Source organism: Schistocerca serialis, chromosome 9 (genome assembly GCF_023864345.2).
Source record: "Schistocerca serialis cubense isolate TAMUIC-IGC-003099 chromosome 9, iqSchSeri2.2, whole genome shotgun sequence".
NCBI lineage: Eukaryota > Metazoa > Arthropoda > Insecta > Orthoptera > Acrididae > Schistocerca > Schistocerca serialis.
The window spans coordinates 67,452,145-67,470,431 of NC_064646.1; the positions used below are offsets into that span (position 1 = coordinate 67,452,145).

An 18,287-nucleotide genomic window follows, 5' to 3' on the forward strand; every position below is an offset into this window, starting at 1 on the left:
TCCTATTTATCCTGATCACCTCAAAAATTAAGTCATTAAAAACGTAACACAGAACTGGTCCCAAAGTTCATGGGCCTTTCTCAGTCTCTCTCAGTCGACCACCCACTCATCCCACTGAGCCTCAGGTCACGTTTTTCTTCTCGTTCGCATTAAAAATATTTCAGTTACTTAGTTACTTCGCCCGAAATTGTTTATCTGATATCCAACTTTCATACACAGTTGCCTATAAAGTGATTAAAAAACAGAGTATTGAAGAGTTTGACTAGATCCATGGTCCATTCCTGTATTCGAAGCATCTTCCGAATAATTTACGGTAAAGCTTACAAGAGGGATTGGCAGATTTGAAAGCGGACAGAACATTCATGTCAAAATTTTTTGAAGTGTCTTTGGATATATATTGGTTTTCAATAATCAGTGAATACCCAGCTATCTCAAAGTTAGCGGTTAATGTGTTACTACCATTTTCAACTACACGTCTCTCGATGTGGAGTGAAAGCAGATCATGAAAGAGAGAGAGAGTCTCAGATCCATCGACAAAGAAATGAGGCTTCCTTTGTCAACGATACCGCCATGAATCAGCTGTCTGTGCGCCATTAAGGGCTCAAGGATCACACTGGAGGTATGAGTAAAGTGGAAACTTCCATGCAGATTAAAACGGTGTGTTGGTAGAGCACAGCCTTTGCAGTCCCTATGTATGCGATAAGCAGGAGGCTGTGCTTTATTCCTAGATACTAACATTATATAGTTTCTTATAACTCTGTAAGTCGTCTTTCATAGGACAGTTCCCTTTTTTCTTCAAGTGTCTGCCAGTTCAGTTTCTTTGGCATCTCTTTGAAACTCTCCCAAGTGTTGAACAAACTTGTGACCATTTGTACTGTCCCTCTTTGTATACTTTCAGTATGCCGGTTAGTCCTAATTGCTTTGGGTTCCTTGTGTCCTTTGAGTCTTTCATAACGGGATGACTGGATAAAATCATCTCTGTTTTCAAGCTGTGTCAATTCCAACAAAACTATCGAGCTGTCGATGGCTAGCGCCACCGTCGTCGCAAGGAGGAAAACTACTGACTGCCAGGACCGTTTTTTTTTTCCTTTATTAGAAGTTCATTCCCCTGCCCCATGGGGCAGGTGAGGGTTGGCAGCGGCACAGTCCACCGCTCTTCAGCCAAAAGCTTTGACAACATACATGAAAGGGGAACACTTATAAAAAAAGGGGGGGTGATAAAAGGGGGAGATAAAAAACGCAGCAAATGGAGGTGACGGGAGTTAAGATATACCCTAATACGGGGACATTCACAGGTGGGACAGTTAAAAAGTCGACATAAAGTTAAAAGAACACAGCTGGCACACTTAAAATCACAGGAGTCAAACAAGTTAAAGGACGGCCACAGTATAAAAATCACACAAAGCGACACAAAAAAACAAGACCACTGGAAACGACGGAACACAAAGAATAAAAACCGCTGGTAGGGACCTGCCGAGGGACTAGAGGTCAGAGAGGAGGGGGATGGGGGGGGGGGCAGGAGGAGAGGAAAAGGGCGGATGGGGTGTGGGAGGAAACTGCAGATTCATTGGTCCACATGATCTCGGACCGCTTGTGAAAAATGAAATGTATGCACAGTGCTATGTCCTTGGCTCTCTGCCATGTGATGACTGGGTGTTGTGTGATGTCCTTAGGTTAGTTCGGTTTAAGTAGTTCTAAGTCCTAGGGGACTGATGACCATAGATGTTAAGTCCCATAGTGCTCAGAGCCATTTGAACCTTGGCTCTCACCTCCACCTCGGCCACCGTCTAAGCCTCGACATGGCTTCGCTATATACTTACAATGAAATGAAAACCCTTAGCTGCTTACAGGCGTTGACATACGTCAACGGGCACAGATGAAAATGTGTGCCCCGACCGGGACTCGAACCCGGGATCTCCTGCTTACATGGCAGACACTCTATCCATCTGAGCCACCGAGGACACAGAGGATAGTGAGACTGCAGGGACATATCTCTGGCACGAATCCCGTGAAACCCACATTCTCAAGGTATTGCACCGCACTACATTCGTAGCGCCCCGCCCATTACACTCATTACTCGCGGCGCGTTGCCGATTCCCGTAAGAGTTCGGGCACTGTTTGTGCACAGAAGAAGAAGAAGATGGTCAAGTGGCCAGTGAGCCTTAACTATATATATATATATATATACATATATATATATATATATATATATATATATATATATATATATATATACTAAGATGGTATCTGTTCTTTCGGACATGTCCGAAAGAACAGATACCATCTTAGCATACATATTCGGTATGTTCCTCCTAAGGAAAGGGGAATGTCATATACATCGGGTGCCTGCTATTCCTGCATACCCGCCACACAGTAGTGCCCTGCGGGTTGCCGTCGCGCCAGACGCCTGCAGCCGACACTGTTTGACTTCACTGAGCCATCGCCGCAGTGTAGAGGACGCCACGATCAGTGGACACAGGCGGGCCGCATCCGCAAAGCCACGTTACGCCATCCATTTCCTGGTATCCATACGCCGGGCGGCCTATATAGGACTGCCGCCTGCCGCCCTGCAGCAGAATCGATTCCGACGTAGGAGAGTAATTGACGGTGACAAACAGTGTGCCTGTTTTTTGTTCTTTTTTCCCAGTATCGTAGAACTATATTCATTGAATGACATTGTTATCAGATCAGGACTGTATTTTCTGTTCTTTTGTAGAGATCCAGGTTCTGTTGTCCATGTTTTCTTGTTGGTTTCTTAGAGAAATTCTGTAGTTCAAAGCTACCTGCAAACTCTCTTCTTTGTGCAGCATCCATTCTGTACTATAGCGAAAGATTAATACTGTACATTAGTACACAGTGTATCCCGTTTCCGTTATGACTGCTTGCCTGAAACTCCAAACTGCAGTACTATATCGTGGCGACATGCAGCGTTAAAAGTCCTCGAAGTTTCAAAAACAGCCAGGTAGAAAATCCAAGCGCTATGATTGCTGCACCTGTCATCCTGGCTGCGAATGTACCTGTACGTGTCTGACACTCGTCGGAAAATGGCCGTGGAGCAGTGAGGCAACATGAAGTGTTTTTGGTCCTCTAGCATTTGCGGGCGAGAATTCGTCGAATTCGACCCGAATACCGATAGATAAGTTCCTGGTTGCTTCTCCATGATGACACCCCAGCCCAAAAAGCTAACATTGTGCAGGAGTTTTTGGCCAGCAAATGGATCACAGTCCTGGACCACTCGCCGGATTTGGCCCCAGAGGGATACTGGTTGTTCACCATATTGATGTTGGCAGTGACGGGACACCCTTATGACGCAATTAAGGACACCCAAGAAAAGTGTACAGCAGTACTAAACGAAACACTACAAAAAGGACTACAGTCACTGTTTCAAAACACTTCTAACATAATTTCAGTTTTGTTTTGGCTCAGGGAAGACTATTTTGAATAAATACAGTGATTATGTGAAAATAATCCGTGACTTGCTTTCCATAGCCACAGTTGTAACGACACCGACACACACTGGGCTCAGTGTGAACAAAGACCACAGGCACAGCAGCAGGTACAAACCTCTCTGAGCAGGTCACAAAGTCAACTATATGACATGTAAAAAATGTGTAGTGGGCACAGGATCGTTGAAGGACGTGCTTAATACGCTAGTCAGTTGCGCCGAAAGTACGGGAGATTTGAACGTGTGATGGGGTATTTCGTGTGTAGCGTGAAAACAGTACGCTTCCGGAGATGAGTTCCTATATTAAACTTGACAATGGCGGTCCGTACTGTAAGTTCTCAACACGTGTAAAGAAATTCACATACACCCTGTACATGTGGACGATAAAATTTTGTTACGGACTTTTTATGTTGTTAGTAGTCAAGGAATCGTGCTGTCACGTCAAAGGGCGTGAATTTTTGTTCGTAGCGTTCGTGTAATTGGATGCTAACATTGTATACTTAGTGCCACATTATGTTCTTTATGCTGCACGAAATCATTAAGTTAGTTTAGTTTATAAATGAACACGCCTGCATCAGAGCTGTTGATTGACTGTGAAGGGGAGATAACAGTGACGGTCAGCTGTCAGCAGCGTTATCCGTCGCCGGACAGATTACGTTGTCGTTAGCATATTGATAGGTTATGCATGCACGGACGGACCCCCGTGTATAGTCCGCCTTGATCCCCTAACACACAAAAGCCGTCCGCGGCACCAAAGTAAACAGGCTGCTGCCGTTACCAGGGGGTACTACTTGTGATGGAACAATGGAGACCAACAACTGCATCCTTACGCAGTTATCTGGGTTCTGCTACCAGAATTGGTCTCGTTTGAAGTCTGACTAAACAAATCTGGATCCCTGTAACTCTGTATACCATACGTTCACATTCTAATAATGGGGGTAGTTGTTTCCTATACCTGTTCTCATCGCGAGTGACTTTCTGGAGCGCAGCGATAGGCAGTGTGGGTGGGCATTACTCCATCTCAGACCCCCTGAGCTGTCTGCGCATGGTGCTTGAACCCCGTCCCACGTTATCCCTTCTGTATACGCTCTGAGGTGTGGGGTTGATCTGTTATTCTGCGCAACGGATTAATCTTACATGTACCATTTACCCTGTGGCTCCTGCAAGATGCAGTTTCCACCCCCACACTACTACAGAAGTCAGACAGACGCTCCTAACGTTCTAAAGAGAAATGCCTGAAAAACTTTCAGCAATAAATATCTTCTGGAGTCGTCCGCTGTAAGGAAATGACACAAAAATTCACAAAATTTCTTACGTAACTAGTGGGACACTTGGGTACTGGAGTAGTGCTAGTTAGTGTAAGAACAACATGAAACTAACGAAAGTTATTATTTATTTTGCAAAAATTCTGAGAAATCACAATGGCACTTTTATTTATGAATTGAACAAGTTATATCCTGGTTCTTTTCGCAATGTGAAGTTGCCGCTCAAGGATAGGATTCGCTAATGAAATTTCTATATAAAGTTTAAGATGGTTGTTGACTTAGCAGAATGGCTGAGAGGCACGCCTACTCAACTTGAATAATTATCCTTTAGAATGTTGCTACGTACGGTCGAGGCAGTCGTGTGTGAAATGCAGTGAAGTGTACTGTTGTGGAGGAAATATGGGGCTCGCAATAGATGTAGCGCACAATACCGAAAGCTGCGATGACTTCTGTCTGTGCCGCTCACTGCTGACAAATAAGATAACTCTCATTCTATCTGGATTGACCTTCGCCAATCAAACTCTCCCTATGCCTTGATGAAGTCAAGGATTCCTATTCGCCCCTAGTCTAACTATTGGCGTGGTACATTGGTCAGATAACACTGTTCGACATGGGTTCTATTTCTGATATTAAAGTATGTGCTTCTAGACCATTTTACCGTGGGAAACTCAAATATGTAAACAAAATATCGTTGTCAGGAATACTTTTTATGTAATATGTATATATATATATGTATATTCACAATTCATGGCAAACACAGAGACGTTATAGAGAAATACGGATATGTTGCCGCATCCAGTAGTGATAGAACGTGATAATTTCTTGTGCAACAGCAGGTGGGAAGAATCAGACATCATTAGGCTATCCCCCGCCACACCTATGTCAGTAAGACCACCTGAAACATCTCATTAACTCGAACGCGGTCGCTGCCTCGGCAGTAAAACTTCGCGCCTCCCAGGGGCAGGTGCATCGAGATTACAACAGTGGTGTTAGCCGCAATTTTTGTCAGTCTTAACGAGTGGGTGTTTTGGCTGACAAGTAACTGTCTGTCATATTTCCGGGTACGGTTGAAATTTTTACTTCCTGTGTGTAAACTGATTGAGCCTGGTGCTAAAGGTAAAACGACTGCTTGTTTTTACACATCAGCGTTCCTCTAGTTCCTTGCTATTAATTTAATACAGGTGTATTACCAAAGTGGTATTTTTAAATTTGCAGAAATGCCACGTCGTCGCGGATGTCGATATAAGTCGGACAACTTCTGCTACATCTGTGGGAAGTTCACTTTTGCCAGAAATAGGAAGCAAATTTCTTCAGTCATAAAGAAAGCATACAAACATTACTTTGGAGTAGAGGTAGGAGACCAAGATAAAGAATGGGCACCACATTTCTGTTGTGCTGCATGTTACTGCAAACTAATTCAGTGGTGGAAAGGTAAAGAGAATGTGGCGTTGTTTGCTGTTCCCATGGTGTGGAGGGAGCCTAAGGATCATGTTACCGATTGTTATTTCTGTCTAACAAAAATTCAGGGTTTTACAAACAAAAAGTCAAAGAGGCACATTGTTTACCCAGATCTGCCTTCACCGAGAATATCAGTGCAGCATTCCGACAGCCTTCCAGTACCTTCAAGGGCTCGAGGTCAAATTCCGAGTGACAGTGGAGTAAGTAGTACTGAAGAAATCACAGATGATGATTCTTTATATCACTGCACAAGTGAGTCATCGCCACATTTGTTAACACAGGCAGATTTAAATGATTTAGTGCGTGATCTAGGACTTCTTGGTTCAAAATTACAAGAGTATAATCTACTGCACCAAAGTACTAAAATCAGTGTGTTCAGGCACAGAGAACATGCCTTTATTTCTTATTTTTCAACTGACGAAGCACTGACATTTTGCAATGACGTTGCTGGCCTGATGAAAGTGCTGAACTTCAGTTATATTTCACAGGAGTGGGGACTTTTCATAGATGCATCGAAAACAAGTCTGAAGGGTGTTTTGATCCATAACGGAAATAAAATACCCTCTGTTCCAGTAGCTTACGCTAGTTTGACAAAAGAGAATTACGAATTCGTACAAAGGATGCTAAATTCATTAAAATACAATGAACACAAATGGAAAATATGTGCAGATTTGAAGGTAATTGCTATGACACTGGGAATGCAACAAGGCTACACAAAATATGCCCGTTTTCTTTGCGAGTGGGATAGTCGAGACCGAAATTCTCACTACGTGAAAAAGAAATGGCCTAGGCGAAGATGGAAAGTTGGCGAAAAGAATGTACAACGTGGAAGTCTGGTAGCTCCTGAATATATACTACTTCCACCGCTTCACATCAAACTTGGCCTTATGAAACAATTCGTGAAGGCCATGGATCCAACAGGCTGTGGGTTTGCATACCTAGCTACCAAATTCCCCCGTCTTTCAGCTGCAAAAATAAAGGAAGGTGTATTTGTAGGCCCACAAATCAGGGAGCTGCAGAAAGATGCAAATTTTGAAGCATGTTTAACTCATAAAGAAAAAACCGCATGGAACTGTTTCAAGATGGTGTCGGAAAACTTCCTCGGAAGAAGAGGAGCTACTAACCACAAAACAATGGTGAAGGATATGATCAAAGCATATCAGGATTTGGGGTGCAATATGTCTTTGAGGGTACATATGATGGACTCTCATCTGGACTGCTTCACAGAGAGTTGTTGTGACGTATCGGATGAACATGGGGAAAGATTCCATAAAGACATTTCCACCACAGAACGGCGCTATGAAGGGAAGTGGGTACCTTCTATGTTAGCAGATTATCGCTGGAATATCATTCGAGAGAAGAAAGATTCACAATACAAGAGAAAAAAGTGATGTGCATTACAAGGCAGTGGCTCATTGTTTGTCAATTTTCTGTAATTTCTCATGTCAAATAAATGCTTCAAAGTGTATTCAAAGGTTACTGTGTTATATGTTAGATCCCACCCTCCATTAATGTGATGAACTTATAACATCATAAAGATGTGCATTTGTTTGTCGAATTTCACCTCACCGTTGCTGCACTATATCAGAAACTGAAAAGAGATATAAAATTGCGATTACTCATAAACTATCCCTGACAGAAAAAAAACCAACAGTTTTCAATTCAGCGCTCAAAATACAACTAGGATCACAATATTTTTTATCAAAAATAGAAAAAAAGGTTTTTTTTTTTTGTAGAACAGTGTAATCAGTCCACCGTGATGCCACTCAAAATTCGCTTGGAGGCTTTTAACTATAACTCTGTCCGTTCACACCGCACAATAAGTGTGTCGGCCAACACAGTGAACAACGCTTAATCGCAAGGTCTCCATATAGAGTAGCACTTCGATTCGCTCTCGACAGAGGTGCTCTCCCAGTGAAGTACTGAGGAGAGACTTGTTCCTCGCTCCAAGAGCGACAACGGAACGGCGCCTCTCCACGCCAGACATGAAGGGGTATATCTTTCCATTATTCCTTCAGCACAAGGCGTCAGAAATATCGTCTGCCAATTAGCATTGCTCTTCTAATACGGGAGAATGATGTTTCGTTTAAGGCGACCAACCTGTAGCATTGGCGTTTGGCATTTGCTGTCTCCCTGTGAAAAACTCTGAAACTGCGTGCTATGTATAAAGAATGCGTAGGCTGGCTGCTCTCACACAATGTAGTGGAATTTGCTTTTAAGCCGAACACGGATCATTCCACCCTTTCACTTGGCCCCACGCTGTCTGCTACACGGGTGGTTACCAGCCAACATAGGCTGGGTCGTCCTCTGAAGGGACCGGCGTCCCGTTGTGCGGTTTCTCTCCCAAACTAAAAGCTTCTGTGACCATTGTGTCTGGAATGCATGTGTGTATGCCAGCCTCGAGTATTTCAACCACAGTGCACACTTGCGATTAATTAGTTATTTGCATATCGTTTACATGAATTCATACAACATTGACTTTATCTTATAGAGTTTGGGTTCGAATGAAGCGTCTTGATGTGTGGAATATGACTGTGAGGGCGGAATATATAAGCAATGAAGGTCAGGAGACCACGACGTCTTACAGTGCTCTCGGCTGAGATCTGGATGTGATACACCAGACCCTTTCGTATAATTTGCCGAAATAGCTATGTTGCCAGAATGGATTCATTGGACACACTGTACATTCACAGTGGGCTCCTGTCTGCTGTTGGACGTCCTGTCAGCACTGCCTCCGGCAGTCCTTAAAACTTTACAATGCTAGTGGAGTGTGCTCCTGTCTTCACCACCAGAGCCGTCGGCGCAATTGACCAGCCCAACAGCAGCAAGCATCTACCTGAACTAAGAGGTCATCACAGGCGGCGATGTGTGCAGGGTGCTGTCACATATCACTTCACTGTCACAATTTTTCCTTTCTTCATTTGCTTCTAACTGGCATTCTCATGTGCTGCGATCTTCAGTCCGGAGACTGGTTAAAATGGCTCTGAGCACTATGGGACTTAACTGCTGAGGTCATCAGTCCCCTAGAACTTAAAACTACTTACAACCTAACTAACCTAAGGACATCACACACATCCATGCCCGAGACAGGATTCGAACCTGCCACCGTAGCGGTCGCGCGGTTCCAGACTGAAGCGCCTAGAACCGCTCGGCCACAAGCGGCCGGTGGAGACTGGTTCCATACATCTCTCCTGCTAGGTTGCCCTTTGCTAGCCTCTTCATCTCTGCGTAACTACTGCAACCTACATCCATGTTCCATTCGAACCTGCTTACTGTATTCATGCTCTGGTCTCCCTCTGTAATTTTACACCCCACTCTTGCCTCCATTACCAAATTGACAATTCATTGGTGCTTCATGATGTCTGCTATCAAACCATCCCTTCTTTTAGTGAAGTTGTGCCATAAATTTCGTTTTCCACAGTGCGTCTCAGTACCATCAAACAATCTTCACCATTCTTCTACAGCACCACATTTCAATAGCTTATATTCAATTCTTGCTGAACTGCTTATGTTGTTGTTGTGGTCTTCAGTCCTGAGACTGGTTTGAAGCAGCTCTCCATGCTACTCTATCCTGTGCAAGCTTCTTCATCTCCCAGTGCCTACTGCAACCTACATCCTTCTGAATCTGCTTACTGTATTCATTTCTTGGTCTCCCTCTACGATTTTTACCCTCCACGCTGCCCTCCAGTACTAAATTGGTGATCCCTTGATGCCTCAGAACATATCCTACCAACCTATCCCTTCTTCTAGTAAAGTTGTGCCACAAACGTCTCTTCTCCCCAATCCTATTCAGTACTTCCTCATTAGTTATGTGATCTACCCATCTAATCTTCAGCATTCTTCTGTAGCACCACTTTTCGAAAGCTTCTATTCTCTTCTTGTCCAAACTATTTATCGTGCATGTTTCACTTCCATTCATGGCTACACTCCATACAAATACTTCCAGAAACGACTTCCTGACACTTAAATCTGTACTCGATGTTAACAAATTTCTCTTCTTCAGAAATGCTTTCCTTGCCATTGCTAGTCTACGTTTTATATCCTCTCTACTTCGACCATCATCAGTTATTTTGATCCCCAAATAGCACAACTCCTTTACTACTTTAAGTGTCTCATTTCCTAATCTAATTCCCTCAGCATCACCCGACTTAATTAGACTACATTCCATTATTATCGTTCTGCTTTTGTTGATGTTCATCTTGTATCCTCTTTCCAAGACACTATCCATTCCGTTCAACTACTCTACCAAACCCTTTGGTGTCTCTCACAGAATTACAATGTCATCGGCGAACCTCAAAGTTTTTATTTCTTCTCCATGGATTTTAATACCTACTCCGAATTTTTCTTTTGTTTCCTTTACTGCCTGCTCAATATACAGATTGAATAACATCGGGGAGAGGCTACAACCCTGTCTCACTCCCTTCCCAACCACTGCTTCCCTTTCATGTCCCTCGACTCTTATAACTGCCATCTGGTTTCTGTACAAATTGTAAATAGCCTTTCGCTCCCTGTATTTTACCCCTGCCACCTTCAGAACTTGAAAGAGAGTATTCTGGGCAACATTGTCAAAAACTTTCTCTAAGTCTACAAACGCTAGAAGCGTAGGTTTGTTTTTCCTTAGTCTAGCTTCTAAGATAAGCCGTAGGGTCAGTATTGCCACACGTGTTCCGTTATTTCTACGGAATCCAAACTGATCTTCCCCAAGGTCGGCTTCTACTAGTATTTCCATTCGTCTGTAAAGAATTCGCGTTAGTATTTTGCAGCCGTGAATTATTAAACTGATAGTTCGGTAATTTTCACACCTGTCAACACCTGATTTCTTTGGGATTGGAATTATTATATTCTTCTTCAAGTCTGAGGATATTTCGCCTGTCTCATACATCTTGCTCACCACATGGTAGAGTTTTGTCAGGACTGGCTCTCCCAAGGCTATCAATAGTTCTAATGGAATGTTGTCTACTCCCGGGGCCTTGTTTCGACTTAGGTCTTTCAGTCCTCTGTTAAAGTCTTCACGCAGTATCACATCTCCCATTTCATCTTCATCTACATCTTCTTCCATTTCCATAATACTGTCCTCAAGTACATCGCCCTTGTATAGACCCTCTACATACTCCTTCCACCTTTCTGCTTTCCCTTCTTTGCTAGAACTGGGTTTCCATCTGAGCTCTTGATATTCATACAAGTCGTTCTCTTTTCTCTTTAATTTTCCTGTAGGCAGTATCTATCTTACCCCTAGTGATATAAGCCTCTACATCCTTACACATTTGCGCTCTAGCTATCCCTGCTTAACAGTTTTGCACTTCCTGTCGATCCCATTTTTGAGACGTTTGTATTCATTTTTGCCTGCTTCATTTACTGCATGTTTATATTTTCTCCTTTCATCAATTAAATTGAATATTTCTTCTGTTACCCAAGGATTTCTACTAGCCCTGTTTTATTCCACGTTTTATTAGTCAGCGCCGGTACGACAATCGGGAACGACAGGGAACAGAAGGCTGAGAGGAGAGGTCAGCCAATTGCAAGCTGACCGACCTCCTTCCAGCACGACAACGCGGCAGCAGCGGACCCTGGGTGAAGACGACATAAGCGCCGCGCCCTACTGGTGGCAGCCCACTTCACTAGCCGACGCATGGCAGCCTCGTCATTAGCAATCTCTAAGTAGCTCAGTTAGGGATCAGCAGTCGCCGCAGTTCAGGTGACAGACTGTTGTCAGCAGCGGTTGCTTGGACCAAGAGTGTTACTTGTGTTTGTCTATTCTGAAGAAGACCGATTATTTTGTATTTCGCCCTTTGCTGGCGACACATTTGTGTAATTTCACTCGGGGATGATCGTGTATAAAGGACTACAAGAATTCTCAGATCAAAGTTAAGTATTAGCACTTGTCTTGTCGCAATAAAACTCTTTAATACGAGTTGTTTGATTGATTGTCTAGCGAACCGAGTATGCAGGATTCCTAGACACAACAATGTGAAATATAACGAGAGCGGAAATTTTTAAATACCTTGGCACCTGGTGCAACAGGCACAATAACCTCGAACAAGAAATTAATCAACGTACTGTCAATGGGTCTAAAACTTATTTCAGTTTGCAGCAGATAATGTCGTCAAAAAATCTGTCAGTTAAGACGTCACTTAACGCCCATAATGCCATGATAGTTTCGGCGTTGTTATTTGGGACATAAATGTTAAGCACAGAAAAAAAATGCGAAGAGAACATGCTGAACAGAAAAAAACATGAAAAAGATCTTTGGACCACTCTGCGTCGAGGACCACATGAAGTAGAAAGAACCACTAACCGTACGACCTAATGAAACAACCGAACATCGTGCAGAAAATGAGAGGCCGGGGAATAATCCAGGCAGGAGAGACAGCTAGGAGGCCAGAAACGTGCCGGTGCAAAGCTGTGCTTACGAGAAAACCTTATGGAAGTCGTCCAGTTGTAAGACCAACGAATAGATGATAGGATCAGCTGCTGAAGGACCTTCAGCAGTTGAGTGTCCATGAGAACTGAATCAAAAGCGCGCAAGATCATCTATGGAGGAACATTTTAATGTCGGCTCATAATCTTCAGGGTCCGTGATCCCCAATATACAGGGTGAGTCACCTAACGTTACCACTGGATATATTTCGTAAACAACATCAAATACTGACGAACCGATTCCACAGACCGAACGTGAGGAAAGGGGCTAGTGTAATTGTTTAATATAAACCATACAAAAATGCACGGAAGTATGTTTTTTAACACAAACCTACGTTTTTTTAAATGGAACCACGTTAGTTTTGTTAGCACATCTGAACATATAAACAAATACGTAATCAGTGCCGTTTGTTGCATTGTAAAATGTTAATTACATCCGGAGATATTGTAACCTAAATTTGACGCTTGAAACCTCCGACGTTCAGTTGCGTGTTATAACAAACACGGGCCACGGTCGGCGAGCATTATCTGCAGGGACATGTTTACGATGACGACCGTGTTTACGAGTGTGGCTGTAGTGCACTGTTGTGGTTTGGTCTAGCTGTCGCAGTGTCCGCATGTAGCGCTTGCTGCTATTGTTATTCTGCATTCGTCTCCGCACGCAGACCAACTGTTGGTTCAAATGGCTCTGAGCACTATGGGACTCAACTGCTGAGGTCATTAGTCCCCTAGAACTTAGAACTAATTAAACCTAACTAACCTAAGGACATCACAAACATCCATGCCCGAGGCAGGATTCGAACCTGCGACCGTAGCGGTCTTGCGGTTCCAGACTGCAGCGCCTTTAACCACACGGCCACTTCGGCCGGCCAGACCAACTGTAGTACACCGTGTTACCAGACGTCTGTGATAGTGTAGTGTTGTAGGAACTGTGACCATGGTGTATTCGAACTCTGAAAAGGCGGAGATGATACTCATCTATGGCGAGTGTCGACGAAATGCAGCTGAAGCCTGCAGGGTGTATGCAGAACGGTACCGAGACAGAGAGCATCCAACGTGCCGCACATTGCAAAACATCTACCGCCAACTGTATGCAACAGGTATGGTCGTAGCACGCAAACGGGTCCGTAACAGGCCCGTCACAGGAGGAGCGGGTGCAGTTGGTGTGTTAGCTGCTGTTGCCATGAATCCACACATGAGTACACGGGACATTGCGAGAGCCGGTGGACTGAGTCAAAGTAGTGTCATGCGCATACTGCATCGTCACCGCTTTCACCCGTTTCATGGTGTCGCTACATCAGCAATTACATGGTGATGACTTTAATCATCGAGTGCAATTCTGTCAATGGGCATTAACAGAGAATGCGTTGCAGTTCTACCTGTTTACCGATGAAGCGGGTTTCACAAACCACAGGACAGTGAATCTACGGAACATGCATTACTGGTCCGTGGACAATCCTCGCTGGCTCAGACAGGTAGAGCGACAGCGACCGTGTACTGTAAATGTATGTTGCGGAATCACTGGCGACCACCTCACTGGTCCTCACTTCATTGCAGCGGCCCAAACAGCTGCAACATACATCGCGTTTCTACAGAATGATAAGCCAACGTTGCTCGAAAATGTCCCACTGGAAACGCGTCGACGTATGTGGTATCAGCATGATGGTGCACCTGCACATTCCGCAATTAACACTAGGCTGACCCTTGACAGGATGTTCGACGGGCGTTTCATAGGACGTAGAGGACGCATAAATTGGCCAGCCCGTTCTCCTGATCTTACACCTCTGGACTTCTTTCTGTGGGGTACGTTAAAGGAGAATGTGTACCGTGATGTGCCTACAACCCCAGATGATATGAAACAACGTATTGTGGCAGCCTGCGGCGACATTACACCAGATGTACTGCGGCGTGTACGACATTCATTACGCCAGAGATTGCAATTGTGTGCAGCAAATGATGGCCACCACATCGAAAATCTATTGGCCTGACATGTCGGGACACACTCTATTCCACTCCGTAATTGAAAACGGAAACCACGTGTGTACGTGTACCTCACCCCTCGTGGTAATGTACATGTGCGTCAGTGAAAAAGACCAATAAAAAGGTGTTAGCATGTGAACGTAACGTGCTGTTCCAGTCTCTTCTGTACCTAAGGTCCATCACCGTTCCCTTTGGATCCCTACGTAATTCGGTGCTCTCCGATACACACGATCGAACAGCGGAGGAGTGGTACTCAAGGGTCAACTTTAGGTTACAATATCTCCGGATGTAATTAACATTTTACAATGCAACAAACGGCACTGATTACGTATTTGTTTATATGTTCAGATGTGCTAACAAAACTAACGGGGTTCCATTAAAAAAAACGTAGGTTTGTGTTAAAAAACATACTTCCGTGCACTTTTTTATGGTTTGTATTAACCAATTACACTAGCCCCTCTCCTCACGTTCGGTCTGTGGAATCTATTCGTCAGTGTGATGTGGTTTACGAAATATATCCAGCGGTAATGTTAGGTGACTCACCCTGTATATGTATGTATGTACGATGTACATCTTATAACCTGTTTATAACACACAAACGTTAGCTAATTGCGTGTAACTATCGGTATTCAGTCGACAAAACAAGCTGTATCCCCATGCCCGAAGCTCTCCATGAAGCATGGTACTATTAAATGAAATAATGCAATCGTTAGTCTCAGAGGTGTAAGATTCAAAACGCATTTACTATTAAATTCGTCTTTCTGAAAAGTGCTTCTCACTGGGACACGAAACTGAGATGGCTGGTTTAGGTATGAATCTTCACGGTCATATCACTGATACATTAATTAATAAGAGAGTGAATTAATGAATGCATGTGCACAGACTGCTGCTGAAAGGAGACGAAATGGCTCGACCCACACTTGAACTCCAAAGCAAAGTTTGTCGGGTATAAGATGTCTCTAATTCCACGATGGACAACGAAATTGAGTAGTGGACGACAATTAAACCCCTCATATTTAGAAATCAAGTTCGAATTTTCAACTAATCTGAATGCTTCGACGACGATAAATGGTGATTTTATGGCATATCTTACTTTATCTGAAGAATCCGTTGCAGTAATACGAGGATGGACTGTTAACTCTGGTAACCTTACATGAAATAATGGAGCATTTTCGTTGTGCTTTCATGTTTGGCACGATTGATTATTCCAAGGATCAGACAAAAAAATTTCAAAACCGTACAGCATGTAGTTCACTGCTGATAGCCGTCTGAATTGGTCGGTGTGTCGAACGTGACTGCAAATGCAGAAAACAGAGTTTCGTGCTGTTGTGAAAGACATTGATTTGAAGGGATACACTGACGCACAAATCAAAACAGATCTGGATGAAGTTCACGCGGACTCTGCACCATCATTGAAGACTATTTACTTTTGAATTAATGAATTTAAAACTGCTCGGACAAGCACCGAATGCGGAGCGCACCCCAGCCGTCCAACTGAAGTCACCACAAAAGGAACCACTGACAAAATCCATGATATGTTAAAACAATACCTCCGAATAAAAATTCGTGCCATTGTTGAGACTGTGGGCGTCGCAACTGAGCTAGTCCATAATACTCTGCGTGGATAATTTTCTATGAAGAAGCTGTGTGCGAGGTGGGCGCCGCGATTGTTCAGAGTCGACCAAAAGCGCATCCAGCGCAATATTTCTTCACGATATCTAGCGATGTTTAATCGCAATCAGCAAGACTTTTTGCACCGATTTGTGACTGTTGATGAAACCTGAATCCATCATTACGCACCAGTCAAAACGATAGTTACAACATGGGCAGAGGCTGGTTAAAATGCACCGAAGACGGCAAAGATCATTTTGTCCGCGGGTAAGGTGATGGTGACTATTTTTTAGGATTCCCAAGGAATAATCCGAATATATTACTTGAAGAAAGAGAGAACCGTAACTCGACCCTATTATGCCTCATTGTTCCGTCGCTTGAAATTGCTTTGGCTGAAAAAAGACCAAGGTTGGCACGCTAAGAATAGTTCTTTCACAAGGATTATGCCCCATCCCACACGTCAGCGATAATAAGTGCATGAATTGGGCTTTGAATTTGTTCCTTATCCACCCTTCTCATTACTCCAAATGACTTCTTCCTGTCCTACATTGAAACTTTGGCTTGCTGGGAAGGAAGTTTCATCAAATGAAGCAGTGATAATTACAGTCAACCAGTGTTTTGCACGGTCTGACAACACTTATTTTCCGAACGGATGAAAAAGGTAGAGGGTCGCTAGGCCTAGTGTGTATCCCTCAACTGAGACTAACGAGAAGTATGGCGATTTGTTTACGAAAAAAGTTTTGTTGTTTTTACCAGTGAAAGGGTCCTGTAGCCACCTTTCATTAAGTCCGATAGCCCATTTTCACTAACATTTCTCTTTCTTTTCCTTATTTCTCTTTTCTCATAAGCCTCATAGTAGTGTGAGTGAATGAATGTGGTTGTGTGTCACGTTGCTAGACGGTGCCGTAGTCTGCTGCAGAAAGTCTGCGATAGTCGTACAGATTCAGCAGCAGTTGTACAGAATAGCCAACTCTCGTAGTGGTCAAGTGGGCAAAGAGGTTTGCGCTACTTGTGAGAAATCCACCTGCGTTAGGTTGGTGGCGGAAATGGCATCTTAGGTTTATCCGGTCCACGCAGAGCCTGGAAGACGCTGGAGATGAAAAAAGGAGGCAGTCTGCCGCATGTAAGGGAAGCGTCCACAGCTGTGCTCCAGTCGAAGAAGGGTGAGTTAGACTGACCATGTGGCGCGTTGTTACTTGGCGAGAGGGGAACTGTTAGCTTTTGGTCTCGCTTTTCAACTCTGAAAGATTGCTTTGCCTTGTCGCAGCAAGGAGTACAAAACTTTGGCAGATTTTTATGTTAGTAAATTTGTGTAGCAGACTTGGATCCGCCGGAAGAGCGCCACACAAAGTTGTCGATAACAAGTGAGAACTCGATTCTGTATGAATGTGTGTTTTCCTTCAGCTGTGCCTGTATAAGCTTTCATTTTTCTAAATGTTAATAGCTTTGACTTCTCGTAAATTTTCCTTGCTTTGTGTGTCTTTCGTCTGTGGGGGGCCAATCACGTGGTAGAAAATTAGAGTTTGTTGGGCTACCGTCATAACTAACTATCCGATCTCATGTTTGTTTTAAAGGATGTTAACTGTTCATGATTGATGTGATAATGTTGCAACTTCGCTACGATACCTAGAAATTGCGTCTCCACAAACCACGTGGGCACGCGGGTGTACTGCGAAACGTGTACCGCTTGACGAGTTATTGCCATCAGTTATCAGGCAACAGCAGTTGTATGAATGATTCACACCAATGATTTTAGGTGTAGATTATAACGGTGAATGTATCGATGCTTTTCTTTAATGTTTTAGGAATTAATGTTATCAGGAATTGTGTACATGTCTCACATCCATATCTTAGGAATAAATGACTTTATCCCCAATTTTCTCTTGTGTTCCGAGGTTACGTTTTTGCACCTAAGCCACTCACCTCATAGCTTTCCCGTTAGCACATCCAACGCGTTTCCTTACGCACAGGTCCAGTGATTAGTTTCCCCTTTTATTTTAAAACAAATGCTTTAGATTAAGTCTTATTTTCAGGTGCGTTGCTGGGAGCTGATCTTATGCAGTGTTCATGCATTTTGTATTTTATTTTGAATGTTTGATTCTCGTGAACAG

The 18,287-nt window shown here is 43.6% G+C and overlaps 1 protein-coding gene and 1 non-coding gene across 2 annotated transcripts in view; both read right to left on the reverse strand.

The window, feature by feature from the left end:
• Nucleotides 1–18,287, reverse strand: part of LOC126419216 (calcium uniporter protein, mitochondrial) — a gene marked incomplete in the record, with an annotated part of 2,318,083 nt that overhangs the window by 1,582,669 nt on the left and 717,127 nt on the right.
• Trnat-ugu (transfer RNA threonine (anticodon UGU)) lies at nucleotides 1,888–1,961 on the reverse strand. The gene has a single exon. It is a non-coding gene; the product is annotated as a tRNA-Thr (tRNA).